Consider the following 19619-nt stretch of genomic DNA (forward strand, 5'->3'; position numbering starts at 1 on the left):
CTTTTAAGACCCAACCACTTCTTTTTCTAGTTGACATTTTACCTTTGATGTGTTTTGATATATCTACAATTATTTGACATGATATTGTTTCGAATCTCACAAGTTGAAGGATCAATATATCAAGTTTTATTTTGCTAGCTTGACCATTTATCGCAAGTAGTTATACAGGGGAGGCCCTGGTAATGGGGCAAAACGGGTCACTGGCCCGTACCCATTTTCTTTAAGGGGCATCAAAAACTAAGTAAATGAATTAATTATTGAGAAGTAGGAGGTTTTTTTCCAGGCTTGTCCTAAACATTTGAATCATCGGGAACAACCCATCCCTGGAGTTATATTTGAATAAAAACCCAGATGAATGTATCGTTGCAAACATTGTGTCATGCCTTCATGCTTGTACTTTCACATCTTGTTAACATTTCGTTATTTTTTACATATATACATACAAATGATTTTTATTTAACGACGATGACGGAAAAGTATTTTAATAGGGTAAGGTTTACGTGAAAGCCGTTTACATATGAATATTAATATTAAGTATAAATTGATCTGTTCATCATATGTGAATAAATTTGTTCACATTACATGTACCATATCCACATATGAATATGAAGTTATAAATGAAAGTTTCTCGTGGTTCTTATAATTCAAATAGTTCTCATATAAACCTTTATATATATATCTTCGATCACAGGTCAAATTTACTTGCCATTAGCTAAATTTAACTAATTATTTCAAGTTTACCTAGCTTTACTCAAATAAATCACATATATTGAATAACTAGTAGAATCACATTTCGTTAGATCCTGTGACCCTCCATGAGATAAACCACACACTGACTAGCATGAGAGGTACATGACTTTTTTTATGGATCCTGAACAGAGTGCGCTACAGTAAGGCAAACAATGGTGCATATATCGGAATGAATAGAGATAATAATGATGCCTAGCGCTAGCAAAATGCTATTGGAAACTTGTAGCATCTTAGGCAAAACCCATTACAGAAAAGAGTCAATAGGTAACTCATGCATGAATAATGATAAAAGAAAAATCATTTGAGAAACCACTAATAAACATATAAACATGTATTTAGTAACAAACCGGTCTTTATATGACACTCTGATTTAGCCGGACCCAAAAAAAAATTAGTTGCATAAATACAGTTCTATGCAATATTAAATTTTATTTATTTATTTATTTTAATGGCGAAAGTAAAGTATTATTAATAACTCAACTAGCAAGATTCTAGCATAAAGATACATAAACAAACAAGAGAATAGACGTAAAACCAATCAAGAAATACATGGCTTACTACACCAACTATCTCAATCTAACTCCACTTTTTTAACTCTATTCTAAATCCATAAAAACGCCATGGATCTAATCTCTTCAAAGATCATATGAGCTGTAGAAAATACCATATTATGCACCGCATCATTCCTTGATTTTCAAAGGCTCCAAATGGCAATAAGAATAATAGGGCGTATATACCAAAAACAAAATAGCGGTATTTTTTCTTTCTACCAAGGTTCAAACATTTGGTGTATGAGCTAGGAGGTTGTAATGTAGAACATTTTTACCCCTATTTAAGATAAAAGAAAAAAAAAAGTTGTTTTCAAGTTTTATTTAAGATAAAAAATAAAAGATATATGATCTTAAAAGATATGAAGATAAAACTTTCGGCCTCTAAAGTCTAAATACAACAATTGTGAAACAATTTAATTACTAAAGTCGTTACAGGATTCCAATATCTCATGCATTGTTTTAGGCACTGGTTTGGACCATTTAAATTTAATCACATCTATGAATTAGAATTAATTTGCGTTCATAGTTATATAAAAAGTTGTATGAGTAATAAAATGTATTCGCAAGGGTGTCATAAATCACTCAATATATATATATATATAATAATGAAATTTCAATTCGGTACAATTATAACGATACTCAAATTTGCTATAAAGAATGTATAGACGGGTATATTTTCACTCCTCTCTTGAAGTTTCGGATTTAAATTTTGATGTTTATGTTTAATTATTAATTTGAGTAGAACTAACAAATAATGTATATACTAAAAATGTAAATAACTAAAATTTACGGGTCCTATACCAGATCAGATGTTTAATTGACAAGTAGACTCGTGGACTTATTTGAAAAACTGACCGGGGTAATAAATAAAATAAAAGGGATATACTCATATACAAATGTAGAGTTAACCAATGGGAAACCTCCATCTTGTGATAAATCAAATTAAAGACGAAAAGGACTTATCAATCGAATATAAAACCAATGTGGATTTCTAAAATCAAATGGAAGATCTATCATCGAGGGTCCGCCCGAAACACAAGTTATTATGAGTATATATGAACAAATAAGTCTACTTTTCGTAATAATTTTGATCTTTTTACATGTTTGTTGTTTTTATCCCTCTCTCTTCTCTCCTGATATTACTTATTGAAAGGATACATCGTTTTCATGCGCATAGCCCCTATTATCATAAAGTAGCAGTAATATTTTATATATAACTTGTAGCTGTATAGCTCTGGACTGATGTGTGTGTGCGATAACGTACGACTAGATGCGTGTGTTTTCTGAAGTTTCATGTAACAATGAGTGTGTGTTTGTGTGTGTCCTTTGAAACAGACATGACTTTGAGTTGTATGGGAATGATGTTGAGATGTCTGTTTTGTAAGTATCTTTTTGAGGTACATACATCTTTAATTAATTTATTTATTTCTAACTTACTTTTCTTTTTTATATGGCATTTAGATTGTTTGAATTATAAAAAAAACACTATGTTTAAGCATCTCGAAATTGGCTCGGAAAATCTTTGTTTCGAATCGTACTAGTTATGATCTTGGTGTTGACGTCCAAATTCATCTCCACACGATTTTTTTTACAAAACAAAAGAGGGCCGGGTACCCCTACTTTAACACGTACAATGTAATATTTTTTAATTCTAAATGTAAATATAATTGTGGAATTTTGCCCATTACAAAAAACAAATACATCAACTATTATACAAAACGTATGATTCAGGTTTTAAATTTGTCCCCTCAAGATAAAAAAATTTTCTTTGCCTCTGACATCTGATTTTGCAAAACAAGTTTTAATGGAAACCAAGAACTCAACGAATAACATAGTGACATGTGGTAGCATTAAATGAACCCATTAATGTTAGGGCGTGGTTTAGTTTGACCGCCACTCACATTTTGCCACTTAAGATGAACTCGACATGACTAGCGTCGAATTAGAGGCTTTGGATGAACCAAACATTGCTATGCCGAGAATACCGGTTTTGTAAATCATTTCATTTTAAAACTTGTTTGCACAATTGCCTTAGCTTGTTCGACAAAATATTATGTCAAACACTCCTTGATAAACACCCCTTGCGTATCAACCACCAATTACACATCAACAACGCGCCACTACATCTTTAAGTCGCTAAATGAATATCTCATAGGCTCATATCTTACTAGTTTGCTTATACCAATCGACATAAGTTGAATTTTATGTTTTAAGAAATCGAGGCCTCCTTACGTTTGATCCCTACCCTAGATGGGAAAGAGAATACTACATATAAAAGACACGATCTAACCCCCGTTTCATTATTAGATAGCCAACCTAACCTCATGATCAAACTTATTTTGTGACTTCTTCCACCGATTACTAAAATAAGGTCGTCCCTTATTGCTTATACCGTTTCTTTCACGCGCAAAGCAAGCGGAAGTCAAAATCCACTTGCCTTGATTCCTTTTGACGCACTTTTTCAATAATTGTTATCTTAAAGAATTAAACTTGAACCCTACTTGAACCCTATCTTCCTATAAAGGATCGTAATTGTCATTTTGAAAGTTAAAATATGAAACATGGTTCTTTCTATAATGACAAGGACGATCCGTGTAAAAAACTCTTTCTAATCGTAAATTAAAGAGAAAGACATGCTAAATTGACCATGTTCTCCAATTTGCAAAATACAGCTAATCCAACGTTGAAGTTGAACAATGAACTTGCTAAATTTGTCAATTTATATACCAATTCTTGCTAAGTTTGGTCCTTTATGTTTAGAAAAATACTAAAATACCATCACCTGGGAGTCAAGTGGGGAGGTTATCGGAGGTGGGCTGCAGGTCAAATAGTCAAAGGACAAAACATGAAGCTTTTGTTCCTATAAAGGACGATCCATGACGTTATTGAAGCATAGGGATGAAACGTGACTATTTGAGTAAACCACAGGGACTATTTATGTCAGTTTACTCAAAATTTAATGGTATCCATAGTAATTGATTCTGGCTGGCTAGTTTTGTTATTTTGTAACAACAAGGCCTGGAGTCTATAAAGAGCTAGAGGCTATAAGGCTAAATACTAGCACAGTGTATTTGATATATATGCAGCGCTGTCAAAGAAAGCAACTAGAGCATTTTGGTTCTTTACAGACCTTCCTTTTTTAAATTTAATGAAATATGTTACCCGGGCGTTGCCCCGAGAAACATTATATTTATTGTGTTTCATATTATGTAAGAATTATTACATGCTTTTAGAAACATTATTTAGCTCAAAACCTGAGTTGATATTGATTTTTTAATGGGTAAGCAATTATAAATTAGAAAAATTCGACGGTATAATTTTATAACAGATTAATATATTATATAAGTTGTAAAAGATAATAAGTATGAAAATAGAATATTTAAAATAAAAAAACAAAATAATAATACAAACATAATTAAAGCTAATTTCCCAAATCATTGAAAATAGAAAATGAAACCAAAATAATCCATAATAATAAAACATCAACCGAAATAACATTAAAACTAATAATTATTGCAAACAAATTTTTCTGAGATGGTTAGGTGTATATATTAAAAACATACACCCTACTGTTATGTGTATATATACTATGTAATAGTTCACTTGTACTAAGATGAGATAATTTTAAAAAGTCGAAAAGTGAGTATGGGGCAGTTATGCACCCAATTTTGGTGAAAAACCTCTAACATACTAGTATTTTAATCTTTTGAATAAATGTTTGGCCCCCCATGATTTTTATGGTTTAAAAAAAGGTATTTGAGGGGTTTTTCACCCAACTTAAGTGTCTAACAGCCTCATATTCCCTCCCCTTTTAAAAATGTTACAAACTTAAAAAATAATAATATACAATTAAAATAAGTGATCTTTTGTAAATAAATTGGAAGTAATTTAAAAGATCAAAACATAATTTGTCAAGCCCAAAATTAAGAATATAAGATGGGTCTAAAAGAAAATGAAGCGACCCATTAATAAAATGAAAAATGGGCCCAAAAAATAAAATGGCCCGTTACTATTCTTTACACGCATTTCTGTACCTTTGTTTTTAATATATATATTAATAAGTGATCTTTTGTAAATAAATTTGAAGCAATTTAAAAGATTAAAACATAATTTGTCAAGCTCAAAATTAAAAATATAAGATGGGTCCAAAAGAAAATGAAGCGACCCATTAAGAAAATGAAAATGAAAAAATAATGATATACAATTAAAATAAGTGATTTTTTTTAAATAAATTGGAAGCAATTTAAATAAATCAAAACATAATTTGTCAAGCCCAAAACTAAAAATATAAGATGGGTCTAAAGGAAAATGAAGCGACCCATTAAGAAAATGAAAATGGGCCCAAAGAAATAAAATGGTCCGTACTATTCTTTACACGCATTTTCGTACCTTTGTTTTTAATATATATATTAATAAGTGATCTTTTGTAAATAAATTGGAAGCAATTTAAAAGATCAAAACATAATTTGTTAAGCCCAAAATTAAGAATATAAGATGGATTCAAAAGAAAATGAAGTGACCCATTAAGAAAATGAAAATGGGGCCAAAGAAATAAGATGACCCGTTACTATTTTTTACACGTATTTCTGTACTTTTGGTTTTTAATATATATATTAATTTGTTGCCACTACTACTACTGTTCCCCTTCAGTTTAGTTTCTCTCATTTAGTTGTCCAATCACCAATCATCACTCAACCAAATAATTAAAATGCATTATATTTTCCATTTTTCCTTCCCCAATTTTTTTCAACGGCTCCTTCCACATTATTTATACACTCTTAAATTTAAATAAAAAGTGAAATTTATCATGATATTAAGTATTAGAAAAACGAAAGCAATAATGGATCAAGAAAGTTTGCACACTATTTTTTAACGTATATATGTTGCTGAAAGTTTTATGCCAACTAACGTACCACACCATATATTCATCCTTGCATGCAAGCAAGCAAGAAGTTAAATGTTACATTAATATATACAAATTACCATAAGATTGAATTGTTGATCCAATCAGTACGTAGTCCATCTAAACTTATAAAATTATTACAACAATAATTAGCTAGTCATCCAATTCGTTAACAGTTTAATGTAATGCTTATTTTAAACATACTAAGTATTTATAAATTGAGTAATATATATACGAATGTAACGTCCTATATATATTGTTAACAAATATTGGAACAAATTAAATAATCCACTTGCATTGTAAGATCTGATCATTTTCCATGTGGTATAGTAACACACACCACTCTACATCTACAATGCCTAAAAGAAGAGAAAAGGTGAGTGTATATATGCACATATCTCAATGATTAATTAAAGATGTTGAAAAGAAATCAGTAGTGATATCCCACAAAAATTTGTTCAACGTTTAGTCACACTAGACCCTAACCACAAATTAACAGCAGTCTCAAGCCACTATCTCCCTCAGATCATCCTTTTTATAGTCACGAGACCCGCCACTGTCTCTTTTCCATTTGTGTTTGCAGAACCCCCCAAAAAATAAAAACACTTTCTCTTACATAAACCTGATTAATTAATCTCTTTTTTTTTTTTTTTTTTTTATGAATTTTCAAAGTCTTTATTAACTTTTTCATATCATATATATTATATATCCAACCCATAACACACACACACTACCATTGAAGATTATAGTAATACATTTCCAAAGTTTGTGTGTGTGTGTGTGTGAACTTTATTTGATTTACTGATAGAGTGATATATCTCTCTGTGGTACCAACTTAACATTATGTAAGTGTGTATAGCTAGGCTTCACCCCACACTCTCTAATCTAAACTATCACTCTCTCTTGATCTATCTATGATGTTCAGTAGTGATTACTTATATTTTAACTCACTTACACATTATATATATATATATATATATATAAATGTTTTTCATGGTTTTCAGGAGAAGTCCTTTAGACCTCAACAATTTACCAGATGATTTTTTCAGCAGGGACCATTCTATACAATCACTTGATCATGACTCATCTTCTGCTGCATCTGGTACTTATACTTACTTACTTACTAGTATTATCTTTCAAGCTAATCTTTTTTTTTTTTTTTTATCTTTCAATAACTCCTTTTTTTATATATATATATTGAATAAAAAAAAGTATAAAGTAAAAGAGAGCTTTTCTATATTTATTTGTTGTATATATACTCAGTAGTAAAAGTTATGGTTCAAGTATAACTAAACCCTAAAATGCTTTTTTCTATATATGTATTATTTAGTCAAGTGGTATGCTGCTTTTTAGGGTTTGTATAACAGGAAAAAGGAATAACTGTATATATTCCCAGTAAAAAAGAAATTGAAATAGTGAACATGTAAGTTTAGTCCCATCAAACAATAATAATAATATTGGCGTGCTTTTAAAAATTAAATATTAAACAAATTTATTTGTTTTTAATTTGTTTGAGTAATTGTATCAATCTAGGGACATACAGAACAAAGAAAAGTGGGTCCAAAGATGAAAGTGATAAGGTGTATGAGTGTAGGTTTTGCTCCCTCAAGTTCGGCAAGTCTCAAGCCCTTGGTGGTCACATGAACCGCCACCGCCAAGGTATTCTAATATATACATACATTCATAAATAGTATAATATAAAACAGAAAAGCTTCATGTGAGAACCACTTGAATCGGAAGAACAGGAGAACTTTTATGTTATAACTTAATGTTCATACGTGAATTGTACATATTCATTCATGTATGAACTATCAAATTATACTTATATGTACATATGTGAATAGTTCTCGCATAAACTTTAGCCTTAATTAATAAAGATACATATATATAGATAGACTTAATGAACTTTCTCATTATATATGTGTATGTAAGTAGTTAATTATAAGCGTAGGTAGATCCAATAGCCACTTTAATAATCTTTCAATGGATTAATTTTTATTAGTTAGTATAATTTTGAAAGATGTTGGTAAACTAATGTCAAAGTTTTTGTGGTGTGGTGTTTACAGAAAGGGAGACAGAAACACTAAACCAAGCTCGCCAACTCGTGTTTAGTACTGATAATCTTGTACCCCAACCAACCCACCAACTAGGGTACGTAACTTCCTTCATTCTTATTATATCGTTTCTTTAATATATTTCATTGTTTTATTAGAGTTATATAGGAGCTTTAGGCAAGAGGCAAATCTTGTGTTAAGAACATATAAAGTTTTATTCAAGTTATCTGACCCCCTTGAGAGTTTGAGATAATAAAGCTTGTTGTACGTTGTTATATAGGGAGTAGTGTGTATATATATAAAGTTAATTAATGACTCGATCAAAACCATATGGAATTGTACACATCAAACACATGATATCAAATCATAAAACCCTAACACTGATGCATATAACTCCAAATTACCACTGAGATTTAATTTGGTGGCATCATTGACGCACACTACTTTCAAAAAAAAATAAAAAATGTATAATTTGTAGGCCCATCCTGAAATTAACACAGTACTTTGTATTATAAAATGGTCACAAATTTTAATTTGCTCCACTCCTTGAGAGATGTTATATATCCAAATAAAATTTATTATATATTGATGGTACTTAATTAATTGAGGCTCAAAAGATGATAGATGAGGTATAAGGTTCATCATATATGAAACTATTAATATATATGTTGTTGTGTATATGCTATTGTTATTAGAATTCCAAAAATTAATTAACTGAAAGCTAGCTTGAATTGTGTTTATATATGTACGTCCAAATAAATGTAGGGGGCAACCAGCTGGAGTGCATGGAGGCTATCATCATTATCCAGCTGCAGGCTTTATTAACAATAATAATAATAATATTGGCGGAACTGTTTATCCTACAAGACTTTATTCCGGAACACCACCACCATTTCAAGCTGCTGGATTCAATAATGTCCCCAACTCGTCTCAATATCCTAACTCGGGACCGTTGCTAAACGACTACTATGCAGATCGTTATGTCTCCAGCATTAATCCACAATTCGGCTTCCAGAACTTGGGATGTGCCGCTGTGCCAACACACAACGGTGTGTATAACTAGCTAGATCCATGGTGGTGTTATAAACATCTATCCAGGATCGATCCATGGGTTATTTTTTAGAGTATTAATTGTTTCTTCTTGTTTACTTAGTTTCCTAATCCTAGCTAATGTAATACTGGTATTAGCGACTAATTAAGCTTATGAATAAATGGGTTAACGTAGCTTCTCGCAACTAATTGAAACTTGATCAATGTCGTTGAATCGATCAAAATAATAACTAATTACCAATAACTAGTACGGGTAAGTAGAGTATTATATCCACAGGAAATCAAGGGAAAGTGTTAAACAAGTTTACAAAGTTGATTAAACTAGACATAAACTTAAAATTGATTGATTGATTGGTTTATTTAACAACTAAAAGTGATTAAAGACTTAACAAAATAATTCAATTAAATAAAGTAGACCATTCTTATGCTTCAAATTACGTTTTCAAATATGTAACCTAACTTATACTCATTGGAAATCATATAGACATGATTCGTTATAACGTTTGGATTGAATGAATTCAAGAACTAGACTAATCGGTTGTGATGATTCACGATAACGAAAACCGGGGAATTGACACAACTAGACTTCTAATTCATTAAAATAAACTATAAGTTCATAAGAGATTCATTCAATAATCAATGATCAATTAACAAGTTAAAACCAAATGATAGATGAATTTCATTCAAATCATGAACAACTAATCATTCAAACAATCCAAACAACATTAGATGTAAAAGACTAATAAAGAATTAAACATCTAATCCAACATGAGTATAAGAAAGATTGAACATAAATGTCTTACATAATTGTTCACATGAGAATGATCAATAGAAAACCTAGCCTATCATCTTCATCATTGAATCTTCAATTTGAATTGTCATCTTCATGAATTGGTGATTTGATGATGATTTTGGGGTCTTCTCTATGTTAGGAACTGATATTGTGAGTGAGAATTATAAATGGTAACTTCCCAAGTCGTCAATTGAATGGTATATAACTGAAAGTTAATTAAAACCATAAAAATCGGGTTTCTGGTCTGCAACTGGCGTAACCTACTACCCCCCTGGGCGTAAGTTACGCCCCTTGGATTTTCAACTGGCGTAACCTACTGCCAAGTCTGGTGTAAGTTACGCCCTTTGTAATTTCAGAATTCCAGATTTTTGCTTCTTGGTTCCTTGACTCGTTTCTTGATTCAATTAGCTCCATTTCATCACCTAGTGCCTGAAACACTTAACAAACATAAAGGTACCCCTAATCGTCTATTAAGCTTCACAAAACAACTTGATTTTACATCTTAAAATTATGCATTCTAGGCGTTTATCAAAACTCATAAGAGTTGATGAACTAGACGTACAGGATTATAATTAACAATATGCTTTCTACCCAAAGGTATAATTAAGCAGGACATGAGGGAGGTGCGATCGATGTAAACAATTTTACATCTACCCAAAGATAATCTATTAACGACGGATAGAGATCCTGATTCCAGAATGACTTTCGACGAAAATATTGAAAATAGTGAAGATATGCGGAAAGAAAAGGGAAAATAACTTTGTGATTATATAAGTTTTGCATTACTACATGAATGTGTAACTAAATATATGAGAATAGAACACGAGATCCACTTTAAGGTCTCGAGTTCAAATAAATTAATTCAGGGTACGTAGATAACATGAATTTTCTTCTTTTGGATTTGGAGTTGAATATACAAAGAAGATAGACAATTCGGTAGAGATAAACAAACTAAATAGATGCAGGTGGGACATTTACACAAGTTAGATCTCAACAAGAAATTCCATGAATCCCCTTTGATTTGAAGTCCTCTTTAGCATTGGGATTGAGTTCCATTATTATTGATAATTTCTTTTGGATTCACTCACCACCAGTGTTATCTTTCTGTCCTTCAATTATATCATATACTGTTTTTTTATTGATTTTGTTTCATGTAGCTAGAAAAAATAGAATCATCTAGGCATATATCCTTCACCAGAAAATTAAAAGGGATCTTAGTTGTTATGTCTATCTTTCCTTAATTATATATCCACTCCCATCGATCAGTTTTCTTTAATCCGGTTTTGTTTTTATTTATTCTTTAGTCCGTTTGATCACTAGCTTGATTCATAAGAATTGAATGACAAGATATATCCCTAAATTGTTTTCAAATCGAGCATAACAATGCTGGACATATATATGTACGATATCAAAATCGTATATATAATAACGAGATAAATTAAAGAAATTGAAAAACAAATCCAAAACAATCGAATAATTTAGATATTGCATGCCATGTGCTCAAATAATTGTGATAACCATGCATCGGTCATCTTCCACTGGCTGATGTGGTCTTCATTTCCATTTATACTAGTGATCCAAACACACCTATAAATGGACATCATATATATCATATCATGGTCGATTTATTTATTAAATACTTGTAACATTTCAACAGGCAAAACCCCCCATCGTTATCATTATTATTATATAGAAGATAAAATATATAACTAATGATTTGTTTTTTGTTTTCTTTTAATTTATTAATTGGGTACGTACGTGTGTGCGTTCTGCCACATATATATAGCAAAGTTTCCAAAGGCTTTGATATCCTTTGTTTGATCTTTTACCCTTTTTCGATCAGTAGGTACGTACGTACCATTCATGACTCACGTCCGGCCAAGATGAAGAAAGGTACAAGACATGAAGGTGACAAATTTATCTTCTTTATGAGACATGTTTGCAAATTCAAGACCGAAAAAATATATATAGATATTCACCGTATTATATTTTTGTTTCTATTGGACTTGTGGAATCTATTTAACAAATTATTAATTTGAGTTGCAAATGAAACTACCTCAACTGCTAGATGCATCTTTGATTTTTCTCACAGGTTTCGGGTTCGACTCTTAGAAGTGACAAGTCTGTGGGTTTTTTCCCTGAATCACTTGTAACGGCTTATGGTCTACATCTCGTAATCTAGAGTACGTACAGGACTTCGCCATTATACAGTGAGGTGTTTCCTGATGTCGAATACCGATTTACTGTTAAAAAAAATTAAATAAATAATGAAGCTTAATTTCTAATAAAAAACAATATATTTGTTTTTTTAATGAAGTTGTTGACTTTATTACAAAATACGAGTACCAATTAAGGTCTAAAATATGCCATATGACCCATACTGAAGCGTGAATCACCACATTGAACAATTATGTGTTTTTTTTTTCTTTCACGGTGGCGATTTGTTAAAAAAATTTTATTTGTCATATACAAACAGTTGTAAAGATCATTAACCTTTTTCAATACAAGGAAATGATCTGAAAGTATATCCTTCTAGAAATATTAAAATTACAAAAATCTACTGTTACAAAAATCAAAGAAATATTGATTAAAATTATAATTTTCATGTGTTTTGACCCATGGAGAAGCCCGGTTATCAAATAAAAAAAAACACTATATAACTACGAAAATCAAAGAAATATTAAATTTGATTTCTAAGTGTTTGACCCATGAAGAAGCCCATTTGACACATCATTTATTCAAGAAATTGAAGCTGATGCATTTGAAAGCCCATCGTTGAAAGGCCTGCTCGGAGACAGCAGCATGTTGAGTTCGGCCCATATCATGCTTAAATTTTATGATCTAGATAATCTAAAGTTGAGATCTCTCTCAAGTTAAATTATGAGAGTAACAAAATAGTGGGTCGTTTGTTAGGCGGATCCTAGATTTTGTGACATTTTCATATGAGATAGTTTTTCTTAAAAAGAGAGCGTAGATTAAATCGAGTGTAAGTGGATACTACTATTCTAGCAAATACAGGATAATATGTTATGTCTATCACAAGAACAGAACTTAACATTCACTCCACACCGAAGAGAAGTCAATAAAGCTCACAAGATTGTGATCATAAATTGAGCAAATTGCAAATCAGCTTTTCCTTCTAAACAAATACGAGTACTTAATTGGAAGGGATTCCCTTGTGAAAATAAGTAAGTATCTAATCTATAGCATAAAGTTTATGATTCAAGATGTTCAAACATTATCACTTCACACAAAAACTATATCTATATCTGTAATAACAAGTCTAATTTACACAATGTTACCAAATTCAGGATGCTCAAGCATTTTTTTATCACAAATTACCTCCTAAGACATGCACTCCACACAACAACTAAAAAAGAGATTTCACAGTTTGTGATCATAAGCTGAAGTAGAAATAATTATATTCTATTCTAGTGTCATCAACTGAACATTGGAGTTAACCAACTGAGCAGCAGCACGAGCAGATGCACAATCTGCAGCAGCAATTGCAGCTCGGGCTCTAAGACATCAAGTGACTCTAATGAAACCGGCTGTCCCTTTTGATTTTCGGCTGATGATTGTAGGGCTTTATTACATATTAGTAGGACTCATGGTTGCAGTAGTCTTGGGAGGTTGAAGGGGCTGGACGGGTCCCTGTAGTCTTGTTACAACTTAATTATGAAAGTCCCCACTAAAAAGTGTGAACTTTTAGAATACCATATATTTTTAGTGTGGATAAATATCTACACACTTTTAGGGTTTTATATATCTTTACAGTTTACACACATAAAAGCGTGACAAAATTTTTAATTTGTTCTTACTAACTAAAAGTGTGAACAAATACACATTTTTTGTAGTGAAATGACATAAATGGTTGTTTTGGGTTGTTCTGACTTCCATCGCCCCTCACGACTACTTCCATCCTCCGCTCAGTTGTCAGGAGTTACCGTTCGCAGCATTAACTTCGTTGCGTACCTGTTATTTACAAAAGAAAATAACAATAATAAATTAGAAATTTAGAACAAAAAAGCCCAACATTGAAGTCCAAAATACGAGTAGGTTCTTCCCTTGTATTGTAATCCAATTTCTTTGAGTCCAAATTAAAAATAGTTAAACTCGGTAACCTTTTTATTATTGCTATAAATCTGAAGTAAAAGTATATATACAAAAAGAAACGTTTGTATACTCTACAAATAATTTTCGAAGTTCAGAGTATACACAATTCATACATACTAAAGATCCTGTTACTCAAATTGCATATTTTAAAAGACTAGAAGACCGGTCGAGTCTTTCTTCCAAGTTCCAAGGTATTCTAAAACAAATGCATCTTCTACAATGATCATCATTCAATGGTTGTAAAGGACACAAAAGAGCTACTCTACCCTCTTAATACTTACAAGATTATCATTTAAAGAGATATACAAGCGATCTTTTATAGCATGTGGAAAGGTCTAATCTATAATATAAGTTTGAAACTCCGAATCAAATCAGATAGCATGATATGTGTTAGTTGCAAATATAGAGCAATAGAGATCCTTAGTATGTAATTATTTATTTCCTTCGAGTCCCTCTTCTTCCTTATATATAAAGGCTCATCCGTTGTATCATTAATCACTTTACTTGACCCCCTGCATCTATTATCAAAAATGAAAAGCTTCATCCAAACTAAAAGCTCCAAAAACGCTGCGTTTCATTTTGTAACTTTTCCTTTCAAATAAAAGTTAAAGCTAGTAGCATCCAAACAAAGTTTTTAACATAATACAATATGAGCTTATTGTTCAAAATTAAAAGCTAGAGCTCCCAAAAAGCTAGCTCTTGCCAAACATCCCCTATGTGTATATAACAAGATTATCGGCTCTAACTATAACAGGATGTAAGAAATTGTCTATGTGTGCCCTCATGCTGTTTGAAGTGGTTATAGTGTAAATGGTTGTTAAATAAAACAGTCATTTAAAATGGCGGAAAATAATAATAAAAAAGAAGAAAAAACACCTCGAATGAAATTTAAAGTCAAAACTTTTGTGTCAAGTTATTTAATTTTGAACTTACCTTAAAATAATCATGTACTTTAGGGGATATTCAGTGCATTACAAGGACTAAATTTCTACGAGTGACAGTTACCTAGCGGTGTTTAACCATGCTAAAACTGTGTAAGCTGAGGAGTAGCGTGAGAGAAAAAAACTGTAAGTTAAATAAACCACGTAGAAATAAGGTATGTTGATTTGGAAATTGAGAGGGAGTGAGTGTCCTCAAAAGGCACTGTGAAGTAATGACTATTGAGAAGAAGTGAGTGTCCTCAAAAGGCAATGTGAAGGGACCCCATAGAACAATGAGAACTGATAAGAATCAAGTGTATAAATTGGGGGTCAAGGCTTAAAGGTTATTATATGAGGCCGTGCATAACAATGAAATTATATGGATGATGATGTTAAAGAAAATATACTTATAGGTATAACAATCCAACAAATTTAGGCTGTGAGGGGAACACTAGCTAAGAGGAGCCAATGGTAGATTTACACGATTACAGGGTTTTTATTTTCCATTTTTCTTCTCACGTCTCTTACATTAACCTATCGGCTTAGCCAGTGTTACCATATCTAATCACCGCGGTTGATGGTTATTCCCTTAATGTTGCTTTTGTGTGAAAATTAGGGTTCCTATTTTGGGGATTCTTCATAAATAATGAGGACTCTGATTTTTGTATATGCTTTGTTTAAATCTGGTATTGGTATCGGATTCATACTATATAATGCCTTGAATTTGTAATTGGTTTTCTATTACTGTACTAATTTATATTTAATGTTTGATCCGTTAGTTGCTGGAAGACATGCATTTATAATGTTCACTTTTGTAATTAGGAATTAGTATCTTACGATTCTTGAGTTTCATTGATTTTAATTATGATCTGTAGGCTTTAAATTGGCAATCTGTAATTGATTTGAGAGTTCATTCCAAGTTCAGGACCAAGTTTGATTTGTATCTGTCAAGGTTTTTCTGTGTACACTTAGTCTTCGGTTTGAAATGCCTGTGGCGAAAACGTGTTGGATAGAGTTGGAAGTGTTAGGAAACATGAGCCACTGGAATATACTGAGATTGTTGAGTTGTTGCAGCAATAGGGAATGTTTGTCAACTACATAAGTGTGATAATTTGGTTGACGATTTGTTCCCAAGGTATATGATCGTGTTAGGGTGGCTCAAGGGATTTGTTACCTGCACAATGATTGTGATCCATTGCAGGGTCCCATGAGTTTTATGTTGATCTATATGTTTTGATATGTTATAATGAACTTTACTGTTAGGTGGCTTATAGCTTTTACTTTTAGACTTCAAAATTTTGTTTTTGCTTTATGGTTTACTCTAATATTTCTAGCAATCTTTCAATTAAATTTTATAGGTTGTTTTTATATGTTTGAATAGTTTCTTATGAGTCTGACTTTTGATTCGGCTAAAATCAGTTAGTAAATAGTACATTTATATATTGTACAGAATATGCATACACCCTACAAGTGGATGAAAAAACCGACACATATAGTTTCGGCTTGCTGTTAATAGGACACATTAGCAAAAAGAGATCAGTGGATTCAGAATTTGAGGAAGGAAATAGCATTGTGGGTTGGGTGAGGTAAAGAATCAAGAGCAATACATCCACCCACTTCTAAGGTCAGTGTATCATTTTAGTTATCAAAAACAAAAAACTTGATGCTATTATCGTTTTTAGTTTTAATCATGGATTTTCTCTTTTGTAAGGTGTATTTGACTAATAGCATTATCAGATAGCAACCTAGCTTCATAGACAGTACAAAAAACACTAAACTTGAATGGTAGTAAGTGTATGGTTTGCCACCCACTATCACTAATTGTATCTATGTTTTCTGCAATTCATAGAAGTTAACCAAATCACCAATCTTTCGATCATTTCAAGGACTTTTAATCCCTTACGATATTGAACTAAAAAGAAAGACTTATACACCGCAAGTGAGTGTTTGGTTTTAGTTATTTGCTTTATTTTTGGATGTATATTCTTGGCAAAGCCGTCTAGGCGTATTTGATTCGGTTCTTGGTTCCTGTAGCCCAACCATTATGAGATTTCACAATCAGAGCTTCTTTGTTTTGTTGTGGCAGCAATAGAAAAGGTTGAAGCACACCATCCCGAGTTACTGTCCAGACCTTGTGTGCTAGAACTTAGGAATTGCTTTTGTTACAAGAAACCCCGGCCCTTTCTTATGATGTTTGGTTTTAGCTATTTGCTTAAGACAAGGTGTAGGAGCCTTCCCTCAAGTGGTGCTTTACATGCTACTTACAAGCAGGAGACTTGCTTAAGATGACCACGACATTAAAGCTTGCCTTTTCGACTCATTTGTGATTATTAGACATGTACATATTTGTATCCAATACAAAGTAATTTGGGCTGTGATACTAACTTTGTATTCATTTACATGTAGACAAGTAGACAACACATTAAAACATCTACAAGTTCGATGACTTCAGTTCCATAGCCACTGAAGTATTTGCGTCCACATAATGGAATGCTGAAATCATTTTATTTTGAATGTTCCATTTTATATCAATACCACTTCCAATTACGAAGCATTACTACTCCTACTTCCTTGGTAAATTTTGCTGAGTTTTGGCATGTTCAAACTAGGTCTTACGGACTGATGGTTTTCTGCTTTTATATTTTTGACATGGTTAAATAAGAAATGAATTGGCTTAAAGGATGAGAAAGGAAAACTTATTTTTGCAATATTTGTATTGTTGCTGTTGTTATTTAGTTTCTTGATTATTGACTGAAATAAAATATTTGTATGGTTAATTAACTGTTTTTGATCTGTTTTATAGCTGATTGGTGGTCTAGCTTCGGAGGTCATGCTCCCGAATTACAAAAGTTTGCCATTAAGATTCTTAGTCTCACGTGTAGTGCCACGGGCTGTGAAAAAATTGGAGTGTCTTCCAACAAAAGCTTTTAAATGACTTGGTGTACGTCAATTGTCAAGTGTAACCGTGCATTGCGACAACCGGACAACGTTCCCAAAGAATAGACAGTGATGATCCTATACTTTTAAAAGAAATTGATGAAAGTAATGAGTGGGTCATGGGTATTATGGATGAGGAGAATGAAGATAATCCAGAAGTTGTGTTTGATGAGGAAGATGATTTGACAGGACAGTGGTTGACAAGGCTTTCGGGGCATCTGAACCGGCTTATTCAACAAGAGCAAGTACACCGTATCAATCTATAGGAATGGGTGTTGGCTGTTCCACCTCTCGTAATCCTAGAGTGCCATCTCGTAATATGCATGACTTAATTGATGAAGATGAAGAAATGGAAGAGGATATTGGCACCTAGCGCCTTTCAAAACCAAGATTAATATCAATAATAATTTGCAATTAACATATACTCTTATATAGTTATAATCTAAGGAGGACCATCTTATCTATCTAACCCCAGTTTAAGCTTCATGATATCATTAAGGTGATTGCAACATTTTAAAAAAGGGACTTGTTTTTAAAACTTCACAAGAACAAGGCAAATTCGCGAATTGCAATTAATATTACTTAGCAGCAAACATTTAATTAAACTAAGACAACTTCATCATATACATATATACCACCAATTACGTACACTACGTTTAACATGAAGCGTAAACGGAAATTTGAAAACTTGCGAGGATACGGATGCTTCCAAATTTATCATTAGCTAGGTTTCCGCACAATTGAGCCCTTATATATGTTTCTTGAAAATCTCCATCATAATATCCATCGTCATCCGTGGACGATCGCATAGAATCTTTTGGAAACTGCTTCGCAAGATTTCCAAAACGAGATCGTCTGGTAAACAACTTATTGGTGATAATAAATCAACCTTAGATTCCGTCTTCATTATTATTATTTATTATTAGTGAATTGAATAATAATAACGTGATTTTATAATTCGATCTGTAAATCGAGGTGTGGCCGCGATCTGGAAAGAGATGGATTGTTCTGATTTTATATGTTGTAAGCCCTTGAAAGAGATAAAAGTTTTACGGCCGTCAAAAAAATAAAAATAAATTAGTTACAGGATTCATCCATGCGGTTAAATGTGCACTGTATTATATTGTAATTATACGATTGATATAGATATCTAATATAGGACGTATATATATCATTTCCCTTTATTCATCCTTTTAGGTGACGGCGTTTTTTTCCATCCGTGAAATAGTGTCACATGCATAGCAGACGAAAGAATTTTGGTTGTTTCTTCCCCGAGCCCCAAACCTGCAAGAATCGTCCATGAGGTTTGATTATTATCGCAATTTTCATATCACTTCTTGATTTTTTTCATCTCATCAATAAGATTCAACAAACACACATATTGTATGTTCTTGTTAATCTCATACACACATAGTGTGTGTAAATATGTCAAGCAAAAAATAGAAATAGGTGAGAATTTTTTGACATTTGATTCATTTAAATTAATAAATATCAAGAAATCAACAGAACTCATCAAGTCTACAGAAAAGTTCCAACCATCATTTA

General features: G+C 32.0%; 1 pseudogene; it reads left to right on the plus strand.

The window, feature by feature from the left end:
* Window positions 1-78: 78 nt before the first annotated feature.
* On the plus strand, window positions 79-18447 carry LOC122592188 (annotated as a pseudogene).
* Window positions 18448-19619: the final 1172 nt, after the last annotated feature.

This window comes from Erigeron canadensis, chromosome 1, assembly GCF_010389155.1.
Source record: "Erigeron canadensis isolate Cc75 chromosome 1, C_canadensis_v1, whole genome shotgun sequence".
Taxonomy (NCBI): domain Eukaryota; kingdom Viridiplantae; phylum Streptophyta; class Magnoliopsida; order Asterales; family Asteraceae; genus Erigeron; species Erigeron canadensis.